This window comes from Artemia franciscana, chromosome 1, assembly GCF_032884065.1.
Source record: "Artemia franciscana chromosome 1, ASM3288406v1, whole genome shotgun sequence".
In the NCBI taxonomy this organism is placed as follows: Eukaryota; Metazoa; Arthropoda; class Branchiopoda; order Anostraca; family Artemiidae; genus Artemia; species Artemia franciscana.
In genome coordinates this window covers 22311097-22323104 of record NC_088863.1, presented here as the reverse complement: position 1 = coordinate 22323104, position 12008 = coordinate 22311097, and the positions used below count along the sequence as shown (strand labels likewise).

At 38.4% G+C, this 12008-nt stretch overlaps 1 protein-coding gene across 2 annotated transcripts in view; it reads right to left on the bottom strand.

Annotated features, from left to right (window-relative positions):
* The window catches only part of LOC136026977 (protein-serine O-palmitoleoyltransferase porcupine-like), a 252823-nt gene that overhangs the window by 130284 nt on the left and 110531 nt on the right, over positions 1 to 12008 (bottom strand). The window lies entirely within an intron of this gene.

Below are 12008 nucleotides of genomic sequence, written 5' to 3'. Positions count from 1 at the left end.
GTTCTTTGTCTATCCGAGACAAGATTGAACGGAGTTTCTGAAGAATTCATACCACTTCGGGACTCGGACAACTCTTACATATTGCTCAACTCTAGTTCGTATGATAGATCCAGTGACCATGGAGCCGGCTTTATGATAGGCTGCGGTGCACAAAAAGCTCTTCTTGCATGGGATCCAGTGAACCCGAGATAAGCCAGACTACGACTTAAAGAAGGATTATGCAACACCTCTATCATTACTGTCTACGCACCAACGAGAATACCAACGGACGCTGATAAGGACTCCTTCTATGCTGATCTGGAGATTACAATGCAGAAATGCCCCAAATGAGACTTCCTAATTTTAGCGGGTGATTGGAACTCCCATGTTGGCAAAACAGACCCCAATGTTCGCGATATTGTTGGTCCATTCACACACGGCCAGCGGAGCTCCAACGGGGATAGACTGCTGCAGTTCGCGATATCTCATAACCTTTCCATCACCAACACCGTGTTCCAACACAAACCCTTTTAAAGGATAACCTGGCGCTCAAACGACGGCTCCACCGCTGCCCAAATTGACCATGTATTGATGCGTCAGCATTAGCGCTCCTCAGTAATGAATTATCGAGCTTACAAAGGGGTGTGCATGGGTCAAAATCTGGAAGCGATCATATGCTTGTAGGCGTGAAAACACTCCTGAAGTTGAGCGCGAGGAAGAGACAACCCCCAAAAAGGAAGTTAAATGTAGAGAAACAGAAAATCCAAACAGTGAAAGAAAACTTTTGCCTGAAGTTACAGAACCCGTTCGCAAGCCTGACAGACTGTGATGAAGGCCCTACCACCCGATGGAAATAATTCCGGAACACCACTGAAAACGTGGCAACTGAAGTTATCGGCTATGCTCCTGCAAAGACGAGGAAAATTATGTCTCAGAGAAAACTGTAAAGCTATTCGAGGCTAGGCGACAAGCATCAAACGCATCAATCGCAGTAAAAAAGTCGCTACGTAAACATGTTAAAACCAGCTTACGTAAAGACCGCCAACAATTTTGGGACGAGGTTACTTTAGAGATGGCAAAAGCAGCCAGAAATAATGACATGAGAAGGCTGTATAGAACTCTCAAAGAAATAGCTGGAAAAAAGTCACCAACCGATGGTCCCTTAAAAGACGCTCAAGCAAGTTACCATGACGTACGAGGTAAACTTGATCACTGAAAGAATCATTTTGAAGACCTGCTTAATCCAAATACAGATGGGCAAGCTGCAACGCCAATGTTGCCACCAATAGCTGACAGACCACCTGTCAGCTATTCATTTCAGATATGAAATCGACATGGCACCACCATCAGCTTCAGAGATACTAAACGCGATCAAACTGCTAAAAAACAATAAGTCGCCTGGAGAAGATGGTCTCTCTCCAGAGGTATACCATACACTGTAGCGGAGTAACTAGACTCCCTCTTCAGTCTGATATGGGAAAAGAAGACCTTCCCGTCTGATTGGAAGGTGTCAGTAATAATCCCAGTATTTAAAAAGGAGGACAAATGCGACAGCCGCAACTACCGGGGATATCACTCATGGATATGGCTACCAAAGTATTCGCGATGATATTGTTTAAAAGGTTCGAGGAACCCAGGGATGAGCGGACACATGAAAATCAGTGCAAATTTCGAAGAGGGAGAGGGTGCACTGACCGGATCTTCACTCTTCACCTTATTCTGCAACAGTGCGAGCGCTACAAAATCCCCATAATTAGCATGTTCCTTGATTTTGTGGCTGCTACCGACTCTGTAACCCGCGAAAACCTTTGGCAAATCATGGTGGAATATGGTATGTCGGTTGAATTCGTGGAGCTGTTGAAGGCTTACTACTAGTATTGCAAATTGACTGTAAGAGTGCTGGGCAGAGAAATTGAGCCCCTCAGAGTGGAAAGCGGTGTAAAACGGGGGTGCATATTGTCCTCTATTTTCTTTAACTATTGTATAGACTGGATTCTAGAAAGATCACTCTGAAGTTTTGACGGTGTTGTTATGGGATTGGGCATTAACGTGTCTATCATGGACTACGCGGATGACACCGACGCTCTTGCTGCTGATCCAGCAACTGCCCAAGCAATGTTAAACGAAATAGCATATTTCTCTCATCTACTGGGTATGAAGATCAACACGGCCAAAACTAAAGTCATGGATCTAAACAAACAGTCAGATTATCAGCTTGTGCTTTACGGACAAGGATTGGAAAGAGTCTATAGCTTCACCTACCTTGGCTCAATAATAGACCCTCGTGGAGACTTTGACCTTTACGTACAGAGCAGAATCAATAAAACCCAAGCCATCTTCTCACAACTCGCCACCATTTGTTAAACCGGCAGGAGATCAGCATGAAGAGAAAAAATTTATGTCTATAAAGCGGTTGTTAGATCTGTTCTCTTCTATGCAGCCAAAACTTGGCCACTGAAGGCGCTTCATCTCCATGATTTGGAAGTCTTAAACCACCGCTGTCTACGAAAAATCCTGAGGGTTCGATACTCCGACACAATCTCAAATGTTGATGTGCGCCACCACTGCTGTAACATAGAACCCGCAGCCATGATTGTCAAACAGAGAAGACTGCGTTGGCTTGGCCATGTCCTTAGGAGACCCAATGACCGCATCATAAAGCAAGTGCTTCTAGCTGCCCCGTTGCCAGATTGGCGCAGGCGACTTGGTGGTCGATTGAAGAATTGCTGGGCAACTGCCAAAAACGACCTCGACCCCATTGGCGGATTTTGAAGGTTTGACAGAAAGTGGGGGAGCTGCTGGCTAAGGTTTGCTGAAGAGCTGGCACAAGATTGCGACAAATGGGAGTCAACCATACGTAGTCTTTTAAATGCCAGGTGAGGCGTCCTTGTCTGGTCCCGCTACAAGTACAAGCAAAAGTAAGCAGTATTTTAAACCCAACAAAACAAATTTGCATCCAATTTTCTAATCTTAAATAAGAACTATGGATTCAAATTTTGTTACCTCCCTTCATCTGCTGTACTTTCTAAGATCAGCAGCCCAGGCCTTCGGTCCTCGTAATTTTCACGTAACACAGGATCTAGTTTTAATATTTATTTTTTTCAGTTAATATTTTCTCGGGATTTATACGTTAGTACATTGTCACAAGGCGGTGGTTCCAGACCCTTTTAAAAGCTATCAACACCTTTGTGGGACAAGTACAATATCACAGACTCCTCCTAATCATAATAAGTACTGCTGTTTCTGAATAGTTCTTGTAATCTGAATGCACTAATACTCTATGCAGATAAACATTATTGGATTGTAAAACAGCTAGCACAGTGAATCTCGAGCTGTTATTTCTGAAAACGGCCGTTTTAAAAATGATATTTAGATAGGTGAATATTCAAATGATGACCCTGCGGCTGTTGCGAAAAATATGTAATCATAATTGGGTTGAAATTTTACAGTGATAACACGGATTGGAATGTCACGATTTCGAAAAACACAGATAGATTCTCAGGCTTGCATCTTTATACAATTATTACTTGCAGAAATTCAGACCGTCGATTCAAATAAGTTAAAACAACTAGAAACACTCAGAGCTCCTATCCAAGGTCATTCCCCTTGGTAAAGACAATCGTAACAACTGTCTTAATAAAAAATGTTAGGATACCTTGCATTATATAGCACAGCCTTATAAGCCAGAAGTAGGTTCAAAGTAATTTGATTTTAAGAAATCTTCTTTAAACCAGAACTAGTTTTTTTTTCCACTGAAAGTAAGTAGCACCATTAAAACTTGAAACGAACAGAAATTTTTTCGTATATGAGGGGGTTCACCCCATCGTCAATACCTCGCTCTTTAAGCTAAAGTTAGTATTTTGCTCCAATTCTTTAAGAATGTCCCCTGAATCACAAAGGCCGTTGTTTAATTAGAATGAATAGTTCTTTCCAAAGTATAAAAAAAAAACTTTAGCGTAAAGAGCGAATTATTGACTAGGGGCGAACCCCCTCATATGCGTAATAATTGTTCGTTTTAAGTTTTAATGTTGATCCTTACTTTCAGTGGAAAACACTTTTTTTATTTAATTTAAGATCGTTTCTTACATAATGCTGGGAAATACCCCCCCCCCTTTCATGGAAATTCTCTACAGCAGGGTTCTCTGATACGCTGAATCTGATGGTATGATTTTCATTCAGATTCTATGACTTTTAGGGGGTATTTCCCCCTTTTTTTTCAAAAATAAGGCAAATTTTCTCAGGCTCGTGACTTTTGACGGGTAGGACTAAACTTGACAAAACTTGTATATTTGAAATCATCATAAAAATTCAATACTTTTATGTCTAAGTTCAGATTTTTGGAGTTTCGGTTACTATTGAGCCGGGTCGCTCCTTACTTACAGTTCGTTACCACAAACTATTTGATCAGTTTGAAGAATTCCAAGGACATTCACTTAAAAAAAGACAAGTGATACAAGTACGCTTCATCTGGTTGCACAACACTAATGAGAATCTACGAGATTTCAAGGTACTCCCATAATAAAATTTTCAGAGAATATTTTCAGACTGCAGCCATAAGATAGGTGACCAAGACTTTTTAAAATATTAAATTAAAAAAAAACAAGTTTCTTCAACTGAAAGTAAGGAGCAGCATTCAAATTTACAACGAACAGGAATTATTTTGTATATGAGGGGGGCTGCCCCTTCCTCTATCCTCAATTTTTATCCTAAAGTCCAAAAGTTCTTTGGAAATATTTCTCATTCAAAATCAACAGCCCATGCGTTTTACTAGTCTTTCTTAAAGCATCAGGACAAAAAGTTAAACTTTAGCGCAAAGGGCGGGGATTGAAGAGGAGGCACCCCCTCAAACACAGAATAATTTGTGTTCGTTTCCTTACTTTCAACTGAAAAAAAAACTTTTCTTTTACATTTTAATTTCTGATCGTTTTCCAAATTATGCCAGGAAATCTCTCCCCCACCTGTAAAATAATTAACCACCCCTGAATAATTCCACCCGTAAAATTCCATCGCCATGGAAAATTCTGTCCGTGGAAAATCCCCTCCCCCAAAAAATTCCGTATATTTTCATATATAAGTTCAATTTCCAAATACAAATACCATATGTGAACAATAAGTGCAAATTGCGTAACTTACAGCCCTCCCCAGGGACTATGGAGGATCATGTTGTAACAAAAGTCACAGTTATTAACCTTTCAACTTTATAGAATCACACGGTTACCTTAAAATTTTTATCGGATGTCTTCGGGGAGAAAATGGGCATGGGAGGGGGCTAGTTACTCTTCAATCTTTTGTTCACTTAAAAAGGGCACTAGAACTTTCGATTTACGTTAAAATGAGCTCTCTCTCGATCTCCTAGGACCATTGGTTCGATGCAATCACTCTTGGGGAATTCAATAAAGCATAGTCATTGGATCTTTCAACTATCAAACAGTTCGTGGTAACGAACTGTAGTAAGGAGCGATCCGGCTCAATAGTAACAAAAACTCTAAAAAATTTAATTTTGATATCAATAGCTACATCAAAAGAATCGCATTTTAATTCTGATTATAAATATATAAGTTTCATCAAGTTTAGTCTTAGCCATCAAAAGTTACGAGCCTGAGAAAATTTGCCTTATTTAGGAAAATAGGGGGAAACACCCCCTAAAAGTCGTAGGATCTTAACGAAAATGACACCATCAGATTCAGCGTATCAGAGAACCCTACTGTAGAAGTTTCAAGCTCCTATCTACAAAAATGTGGAATTTTGCATTTTTTGCCAGAAGACAAATCACGGGTGCGTGTTTATTTTTTTTTATTTTTTTTTCCCAGGGGTCATCGTATCGACCAAGTGGTCCTAGAATATCGCAAGAGGGCTCATTCTAACGGGAAAAGTTCTAGTGCCCTTTTTAAGTGACCAAATAAATTGGAGGGCATCTAGGCCCCCTCCCACGCTCATTTTTTCCCAAAGTCAACGGATCAAAATTTTGAGATAGCCATTTTGTTTAGCATAGTCGAAAATCATAATAACTATGTTTTTGGGGATGACTTACTCCCCCACAGTCCCTGGGGGAGGGGTTGCAAGTTACAAACTTCAACCAGTGTTTACATATAATAATGGTTATTGGGAAGTGTACAGACGTTTTCAGGGGGATTTTTTTGGTTTTGGGGGTAGGGTTGAGGGAGGGGGCTATGTGGGAGGATCTTTCCTTGGAGAAATATGCCATGGGGGAAAAAATTCAATGAAAAGGGTGCAGGACGAATCTGGTCACGTTAGAAAAAAACGTCAAATTAAGAGCTTAATATACAATGCTGGGTGTTCGGAGCCTCTCTATTATGGAGTATAATTTGAAAATGAAACAACTATACGAGCGATAAAGCATATATACCACAACCATAACTCAACTAACGAAAGAACTGCTAAGAGATAACACAACTATAAAGCGAAAACAGGTGAAAACTAACGGGAAAATAAACGAACTAAGAGGTGGAAGGGGCCCAGAGAAAAAATATAATCCTTTTTCAATTTTGAGCCTAACTTCCGCAAAGGAGTAATAATGTGAGAAGCCCCGAAATACCGAATTATTTTCTTTTCAAACAGTTCGTGGTAGGGAACTGTAGTAAGGGGCGACCCGGCTCAATAGTAAACGAAACTCTAAAAAACGGAATTTTGATGCTAAAAGATACATCAAAAGAATCGAATTTTTACGCTGATTCTAAATATATAAGTTTCAATTAATTTAGTCTTTGTCATCAAAAGTTACGAGCCTGAGAACATTTGCCCTATTTTGGAAAAAAGGGGGAAACATACCCTAAAAGTCATAGAATCTTAACGAAAATCACACTATCGCATTCGGTATATCAGAGAACTCTATAGCAAAAATTTCAAGCTCCTATCTAAAAAATGTGGAATTTTGTATTTTTTGCCAGAAGACAAATCACAGGTGCGTGTTTATTTGTTTGTTTGTTTTTTTTTTCCCAGGAGTCATCTTATCGACCAAGTGGTCCTAGAATGTCGCAAGAGGGCTCATTCTAACGGAAATGAAAAGTTCTAGTGCCCTTTTTCAGTGACGAAAAAAATTGGAGGGCAAATAGGCCCCCTCCCATGCTCATTTTTTTCCAAAAGTCAACAGATTAAAATTTTAAGATAGCCATTTTGTTCAGCATAGTCGAAAACCATAATAACTATGTCTTTGGGAATGACTTACTCCCCCACAATCCCTGAGGGAGGGGCTGCAAGTTACAAACTTTGATCAGTGTTTACATATAGTAATGGTTATTGGGAAGTGTACAGACGTTTTCATGGGGATTTTTTGGTTTGGGGGGTGGGGTTGATGGGAGAGGGCTTTGTGGGAGGATCTTTCCTTTGAGGAATATGTCATGGGGGAAGAAAAATTCAATGAAAAGGGCGCAGGATTTTCTAGCATTACTATAAAAAAAACAATGAAAAAATAAACATGAAAACGTTTCTTTCAAATGAAAGTAAGGAATAGCATTGAAATTTAAAACGAACAGAGATTATTACGCATATGAGGGGTTCTAAAAATACTTTATATTTTTTTTTAAAATATAAAAATACTATAGGGGTTCTAAAAATACTTTATAATACCTCGCTCTTTATGCTAAAATATTTTTAGTGATTTCAACTATTTATTCTACGGCCTTTTCGATTCAGGGGTCATTCTTAAAGAATTTTCCCAAAGTAAATGACAACTCTTTTCTATAATTCTATTATCTATTTTTCAAATATAATAGTAGGTTTGGTATCGTTTTTTTATTGTGTTTGCTGTAGACCTTTTCCTGAAAAACCCTTGAAATTTCTCTGCGCAACACAAAAATTGCCCACGTTCCAAAAATTGCCCAAAAGCAGCGTTCACATGTAGGTACAGCAGAATTTTATGCCTAAAACATGCTTGTCGGCATATTTTCAAGCATGGAAGCCCAGCTGGGCATTCATATGAATGCATATTTTAATTTAATACCACTCTGAAATATAATATCTTTTCAAATGAACCCTCTCTTGACATTCTACAACCACTGGTTCGGCACGATAGCCCGTGGTGAAAAAAGGGGACACATCATTGCTTCCCATGCGAAAGTGATTTTCCTTGTTGTTCAAGCTGGGAAAATTAAATTCTCCTAGATACAGCTTTTGGATGTGGTGATTCCGGTAGTGCACTTATCATTTCGGTTCGACACCATTTTTGATGGGTTTCAGGCTATTTTTCGAAAATCCCTTAAATTTATTTACGCAACAAACTTCTGCAATTAAGGTTAACGAAAATAACAGTTACCATTCCTGAATTCATTTCAAATGACGATTCTCCCTTAAGTGGCAGCTTGATTTTTCAAGACATGTCTATGTCTTGAACAGACTGGAGTCTGTTCTATACTAGGTTGCATCGCAGCCTAGGTATAGCCTATATACCAGTCATGAACGTCTTTTTTCAGATAAGGGACGCATCGCAACGCCACTGCCGCACGATGGTCTACCGCGGAATTGGCGTTGGAGTACTGTTTATCTATTCTGTTTATGCCAGCAATTGCTAAAAATTCGTCATTGCACATGCGTAAAAGAAAAGCGAAAAATAAACGTGCAATGCATACTGTGTCCCAAAACTCTTTTATGGAACGCTCATTACTATTACTGTACAGACACCTGCATTGTGGGTTGCATCTGGCACTGCAACTAAGATGACAAAAGAAGCTTCCTGATTGGGAGAATTCAAAAATTAAGACAGAGTTTTTGCCTCTAGCGCTGGACACTTAGCTGCAATTTGTTGCAGCTAAGGAACTTCATTTTGTACTTCAACAGGAAGTGCCTGGTTAATGAGGTCTTGACACATTTCTGCTTATGTAAACCAAACTAGACATGTATTTGAAAATCACTTAAGTGCAATACGTTTTTGACACTGATATTCATCTTGCTTGAAAACCCAGTACCGATCAAGTTTTAACGTTTATTTCAATGTTGGCACCAGCCGACACCATGTTTCTCAACAACAATTTCAAAACGGTTTTCTGATCAGAGTGTTTTTAAGAACATTCTTATTGGAAAGTTTTAAGCAAGTTCGAATCAATTGAACTTGGATTTTGGCTAAATCCAATTATTAGCTGAGCCTTGATAAAAGTCCAGTAAAATTTTTATTGTGAATTTACCACAAGCACAGTCTTATTTCCTTGTAGCAATCCATGTAAAAACAATAGATGTTTCCCAAGGAACGCCCATCGTTCAGGGCTTTCTTATGTGACTTTCTGCAAATCGATTGACCTAGTTAGACTAAGAGGATCAGAAAAATACGGAGATCAATCTTACAGCTTTTAGTGAATCTTTATTTCTAGCCCTTGTTTCTAGTCCAAAGTTGAGCAAACTCCGCAGGGGAACAGTGATACAAGGGAGACGGACGATATACCCATATAATCGATCAAAGAATTTGAAATAATCTTGGGTTTCTCAATGGGTTTTTCAATGGCCCCAATCGGAGTTATTTATATAAAACCTGTGTAGTGCACGAAACGAACAAAAAATCGGTTGGAACCATAACTAAAATTTCATGACGCATTTTCAATCATTGAGAAAATTTTCTATTTTTGTTTTCTGTCCTAATCGTAATTCCAATTCAACTTAACAGCATTAAATTTAGCACAAATACTTCCACGAAGAACTCCAGTATGCTGTTTTTTCAGCTTTTACTTTAGGCCGAATTTTCTTAATTCAAGGTAATTTTGGGTTAATAATATTTGCATAATATCATTCTTTTGTACTACTGTCAACTTATGAAAAGTAATCCAAATAGTACGATTAATAGATTAATAAAAAATAAAAAAAGGAGCGATTCTGGGGTAAACAGAGCTATCTTTCGAAAATAATTTGTATTAGTATCTGTTCCACTCCTGCACAGAAACTTATAAAAAAAGAAAAGAAAAAACAAATCTGAAATTGGCTCATTTGAAAATCTTTAAAAAAAACAGAAAAGAGTTATCTTAACTAAATTTAACTGAAAATAGAGTTGAAGTGATTGAATAATGCCTACCTCTTCATGGCAAATCAAATAAGCTCGACATCGTTGCTAGTTATTCTTTCAATTATTTGAAGAAACACAACGTTCTGCACGGTCAACCCAAAACTCATCGTTGAGGACATTTTAAGGCCGGATACCTCCCAATCTCCCAAAAAGCTACTCAAAAGACAAATACAATAGAGTGCTGACGAGGCAGGGCTGACGAGGCAGTGCTGACCCTAAGAGAACTTGTAGTTCCCTGAACGAATATAGCCCCATGGTATACATCAGCATAGAGGAGGTGGGGTCATGCGGCTTCCTGTGCACTAGCTCCTTGAAAGTTTTGACCGTTTTCTGCAGCAAGCGTATTTTTGGACAGTTCATTTTATGGTAACATAACGTGTACTCTTTACTCTTTTTCCTTGACTGACGTTTCATTCATACTTGATATTTGACCTTACTTTTACTACTGATACTCAATAAAGAGGAGAAAAGTACAATGTCATCTTTCATTCTTCTAAATTGCTGAGAAGGCAGTCTAGCTCGCTTCAATAAATGTAATAATTACTCCTAAAAAGATTAATTGCTCTTGTCAAAATTATTATGACAATTTGCTGCTGTATCATTAAATCTTTCATAATATACATAATGCGTTTTGATTCTGGACAATCGTCAGTTATCGTTACGAAAAAAGACTCTTCAAAGAGTGCAACTCAATGAAAAAAAAAAAAAAAAATCAATAATTGACGAAGAGGAGAGCATCCAGTTAGAGAAGATTTATGTGAGTAACCAACCCTATATTCAGATGTTGGAAACATACAACCACTCGAAATTCGGTAAGCTGAAATGCCTATAAATCATTTGAAAATTGGATTTCCTAAAAGAAGGAATTTCCCATACAACGGCGTGATGCTTTAGAAGCAAAAAGAAGAAATTCGTCACATCCAGCTTACGACTAATTGCTCAATGACCACTAAATCTCGTCAAAATATAGATTATGATATTGGAACTTTGATGTCTTACTACCCTCATTTGAAAAACCCTTTAAATAGTGTTGATCAATCAAGTAAGAAACATTAAGAGATTTGGGAGCAGTGAGTGCTATTTTTTCAGAAGGTTTATGCAACTGACCATCCGATACAAAACAACTACTGGAAACCGCTCAAAATTCAATAAGTTGAAGAAAGTAAGAGCTTTTGGAGATATTTTCAAAGAAACCACCAATTCCCCCTAAAATCTAATGATGTTTCTTCTAAAGATGTAATTAATCATGCCAAGCTTTCCCGCTGCACTGTCGCTTTATCTTGCCATACAAAACATAGAACATTTTGACTTTTGGCGCTCGACCCAGTCACTTAATGAAACACTCTTGAAACAATGTTTATCAAATAGTTCGTGGTAACAAACTGTAAGTAAGGAGCGACCTGGCTCAATAGTAACCGAAACTATAAAAAAAAAACGGAATTTCGATACCAATAAAGAATTGGATTTCACGCTGATTTTAATTATGTGAGTTTCATTAAGTTTTGTCTTGTTAAAGGCTACGAGCCTGAGAAAATTCGCCTGATTTTCGAAAAAAGGGGTAAACGCCTTCTAAAATTCACAGAATATGATTGAAAATCGCACCATCAGATTCAACGTATCAGAGAACCCTACTATAGAGGTTTCAAGCTCTATCTGCAAAAACCGATGAATTTTGTATGTCTTTGCCAGGAGAAAGATCACAGATGCGTGTTTATTTACTTTTTTTCAAGGGTGATCATATCAACCTAGGGGGCCTAGAACATCGGGAGAGGGCTGATTCTAATGGAAATTATAAGTTCTAATGCTTTTTTTAAGTGACCAAAAATATTGGAGGACAACTAGGCCTCCTCCCGTGCCACCTTTTCCCAAAATCGTCCGATCAAAATTTTGGTTCAGCTATTTTGTTCAGCATAGTTAAAAGGTCCAATAACTATGTCTTTGGAGATAACATGACCCCCTACAGCCTCTGTGGATATGTCTTTAAGTTATAAAATTTGCCTCTTGTTTACGTATAGTATTTGTTAAT